At 30.8% G+C, this 4,624-nt stretch overlaps 1 protein-coding gene across 2 annotated transcripts in view; it reads right to left on the bottom strand.

Moving 5' to 3' along the window:
- The window catches only part of LOC142354642 (neuropeptides capa receptor-like), a 171,330-nt gene extending 167,864 nt beyond the window's left edge, over positions 1-3,466 (bottom strand). For both annotated transcript variants that reach the window (XM_075406981.1, XM_075406982.1), the window contains exon 1: positions 2,086-3,466. The gene's annotated coding sequence lies outside the window, so the exon portion shown is untranslated. The remainder of the gene's footprint in view (positions 1-2,085) is intronic.
- Between the last annotated feature and the right edge of the window lie 1,158 nt (positions 3,467-4,624).

Below are 4,624 nucleotides of genomic sequence, written 5' to 3'. Positions count from 1 at the left end.
AAAAGTACTTTTCATTTCCCTGCACTCTTCAAATTTTCTTATCTGAAAATCAATTTTCATTATGTGTGCACTTGGTTTTTAGTCTGGTTTTAAAAATTTAGATTGAATAAAAAAATCATAGAGTGAAAACTTCAGAAAAATGCATTTAATTACATACAAATCAAAATTTTGGTCACTAATAATGTATTTTAAACAACAAATTTTAAATATGAGCTCTTAAACAATTAATGAATTTATCATTGAAAATTAGAGAAAATATCATAAAATAACCTTTAAATTGATGGATTAAAGCAACTTGTACTATGTTGATCTTCAATCAGATCTTATCAAATAAAGAGAAAGCTTTATTTTTCTGAATATGCCTAAAGAATAAATAAAACTTAATTAAAAAAAATTAGTAGCAAAAAGTATAATAAGAGTAGAAGTTTTTGGGTGACATAACATTGTTGGAAATAATGCATTTTTGTTTTTGTTTTTAAAACGCTAACAAATTAGCCTCGCAAGGAAGAATCAAAGCAATAGAAAATCAGTACGCCCTTGAAAAAAATAGAATATAATAGAGAAAAATTTCGTGAAAAACAATTTGTTTTAACACACCAGCGTGCGAAACCAGAAAATCAGCCCAGAATTGGTTAAAATAACGAATGTTTTAACACTGAACCTGTTTTGGGCATGTGAAGATAGGTTTACTGCTCTATGATTTTCAATCTGGTATAGCTGATGAATAACTTACAGAAAACCATTCGAACGAAAAAAGTGAGACAACGAAAGTTTTATGCTGATACTAACTATAACCAATCAAAAAAGTAATAAAATTCTCTCAGTCGTTAAATTTATAACAATTATTAAAACACAGCTGGCAAATTGCCAGAATAAAGCCGCAATAGCGTGATGGATCTGTCGTCTCAAAAAGAAGGTTAAAACGACAAACCAAAAAAAACCTTTTTGTTTCATTAAGTGCTGAGATATTAAATGTTGCTTAAGAATCTGTATAACTTTTTGCTGTTTCTATAAGCTGGTCTTAAATAACCTTCAATTAGAGTGACAAGCACTCATTTGACCTTATCTCATTTGACCTTTGAATTAAAGTAAAGAAAAGTCATTCAGAGTGAGGAAGTCATTTTTAGGAGTGAGGTAAGTCAAGTGTGACCAAAAATTTAATCAAGCGAATGAACAAAAACAACTAGCTCCACTAAGAGTGAAAAAAGACGTCACTCACGCAATTCAGTTGAAATTGCATAAACGAATGAACAAAAAGCAGATTTGCTGTGTTTGTGACGTCATATGGTCGTAACAAAAATCTTGACAACGAAATAAGTATAAAAAAACCAAGAGAAGGCCAATAATAGCCGCAGCTATCGCTTCGCGGCTATTAAACAAGTGGAAATTTTTACAATTATTTAATTTTGATTTGAAATTGAAGTATAATTTTGGAAATATTCAGTGTCGAACGAATGAAAGGTAAGGGAAAAGTGAAATCAAAAACTGGTTAACTTAAATTCACAGGATGGTACCCATAAAATACAATTAGCAATACCGGTGAAAAAATTGTTAATCATCTTTAGCTTGTTCATGATCGTGGTCGTAGTAACAAAATCGGGTAAATCTCGAAAAATTGGGCATTAGGCAAGCAATTTCAAACTCGGTGTTGTATTTCAGTTCAAATAATATTGAGAGTGGGAGCAGTCCATTTTCATAACTGATTGCTAGATCTGATAAGTTTTTCATACCGGACAGGAAAGGCCAATTTTGCCTACTTTGAGCAATAATAGTGCAAATTTAGCTAATATTACGTTTAAAATATCTTGATTTATATAAGCAGTTGAAATTTAAAATTTGTCATAAAAATTTAACTCTCTAGCCTTTGTTTTTTTTAATGATACCCCTCGTACCTTTAGGGGTCATATATTTCGATCAAACGAAACTGAATGAATGAATGAACAAATATATTTTGGGCATATCGTCCATCTTCTATTGAAGAAAGAAATAAGAAGGTCTATAAATATTACTAAAGTTAAACTAAAAAGCATTGATTCTTAACATAAAAGTGTAAATGTTAATTGATAATAAAATTATGAAACATACCTTTGAAACGCTGAATTTAATACCGAATTGACCTACATAATTCGGCAACCACAATTGTAGTTTTAAATTTCTGTGGAATTGTTCTTTGATTTGGAACACAGCGCTTTGTAACGATTTAGAAATCCAAGATCAAAATTGTGACCAGGAAACAATTTCAGATGTTTGTCGTAAAATAAAAAGTGAAATAAAATCTTTTCACTCTTGTTTTATTATTTATTTGAATAGGGCGTTTAATATTTCAGTTTCCCTTCATGCGATTGATTTATAAATCACGCATTGAACAAAATGAACGTGATCGAACTTTCCAATGGTAACAATTTTTGACAAATAATTGTACAATTAATTCGAACTGTTCATCAAATTTTTAACAAATTGATGGTAAATTATTTTGTTTTTCCTCACTCTAGCAGTAAAGTAATTTTTGTTGGGCTGTCAATTTAATTGTAATTCAGCGTAAGGAATACTTAAGAAAAGCTTTTGAAATACTCGAATCAAAAGCAAGAGTTTTTGTTAAACTGCCATTTTTGCGTATTTTGAAAGAAATCAGTGTTGTCAGTTAGAAAATTGGACAAAAATTACACAATGTGAAGGAGGAGGCGGGGGAGGAAATTGCGACAAGAATTTGTGGCTGTTTTTAATTGATGTTTTTCAGTGGGAGTTCCAATGTATCACCCCGGGATAAACGGAAATCAAAAATGGCTGAAAACTTCTGCTGTAAAAACTGTTATGTAAAATAATTGACTTGTTTTTTGCTCAGTTGTCCCAGAAAATGACTTGTACATTATGTTACAAAACCATTTGTGCCACAATTAAGTCGCAATAACAAAAAAGTAGCTCATGAAAATTATTCACATTGTTGAGTCTACCAATTTTTGCTATTTGGTTAAATATGTAACAAATACGGAATAGAATAAAAAGAAGTCTGTACGAAATAAAAAAGAAAAGGCCGAGCCGATAATTTTGTTGTTTTGTTGTTTTGCCTGAATTTTTTTTTGATGTAAAGTAGTCGTTAAATGATGGAGTTTATATTGGAACAATTTCAAAAATCTCTCGAATTATTTTCTTTCAATTTTTTGCAGCAAATCAAAATTGATGGAGAAAAAAGATTATAATGTAATAATAATAAACAGTGATTCTGATATTTAAAAAAGTATTCAGGCACTTTTATAGTACCAAATATTTTATGGGGACAATTTTTAATTGGTCTGTTGCGGGTATTTCACAAACAACACAGCTTAACAAATGAGGGATTATTATCGAAAAATAAGATTTAACCTAAATAATTTAGGACTTCTTATTACGGTAATTCAATTTTGTTTCATAATCGAACTACTATCTCTAATTAGAACCTGCGGCCCGTTTTTAACACTCTAAATACACGTTTTTAAGACCTTTCTCGTATTGTACTGAAGTGAAATAATTGCGGAAAAAAGTTGAGTGAACCGAAAACAGGGGGAAAACGTTAATGAGATTTCTTTGTTAATTAGGAAATATTTTTACAAGGATAGGGGTGGGGAAAACCATTCAGGCATAAAATAAGAAACAGCATCGCATTTTTGAAGGTTCTGGTTGGTACTAATGGTTATAAATGTTGTTATGATTAATGATGTTATAACTAGGATGTTATAACTAGTATAACTAGGGTGAACGGAACGAAGAAAGTACACAAATGCTATAAATGTCAGAAAAGAGGGAGCAAAATGACGTTAATATTACTTTAGAGAGAAACAGAGAAATCATTCTTTAATGAGAATTCTCTCAAAAGGAAGAAATTACTGAGACCTTGAATGTTGTGAAATTCTAATACGGTTTGAAAAATTTAACAATTTTGCAAGCACATCATTTCATCATTTCAGCTCCGTAGCATCAGTGAAAAGATGAAAATTTATCGTTCTGAAGTGATTTGAAAACTGTTTCAGTTTTGAACATGTATTATTTTTGAATCCGGTCAGCAAGCTTTTAATATTTCGGGTGTTTTTTTTTGGACAAACAAGTTCTTTCTCGAAATGAATTATAGAAATAACAATACCCAACCCAGTGAACCGTAACTTGATACAGCTCGATAAGACATGCACGCGACATCTCTTGCAAAACTTGAAGCATCTTCCACAAGAACTTGAAATACAAACAATTCAGGTTGAATCTTGATTAGACCTTGGTAAGACCTTATCTTATCAAGATCCTATCAATAAAAAATTATTGGTTTAACCAACACAAAAAATATTGAGGGACTTCTTCTGGAACTGCAAAACAAAACTTTTTTGCTGCAACTTCATTTCTTTTTGTTTCAAGACTCTAGCACTTTTTTATAGTAGAAACAAGAGAGAATTTTTGCATAGTGAAATGCAAAGACCTCATATACCATGGACTCAACTTTTCCCTGGCCTGGTTTTGGGCACAACTTAATGCAACAACGACACATCAATAGGTGGGGCGCATTAGCTGTTTCAGCTGCATTCTAATTATGTTTTTGTTTTAAAATAACCTTTTTACTTCATTTAAATATTTTTTAGGATGAGATTTTTTTCTCTATCTGCTT

This window comes from Convolutriloba macropyga, chromosome 15 (assembly GCF_964194025.1).
Source record: "Convolutriloba macropyga chromosome 15, txConMacr16.3, whole genome shotgun sequence".
Lineage (NCBI taxonomy): Eukaryota > Metazoa > Xenacoelomorpha > Acoela > Convolutidae > Convolutriloba > Convolutriloba macropyga.
The sequence above is the reverse complement of the archived record's forward strand: the minus strand, read 5'-3'. Positions and strand labels throughout refer to the sequence as shown.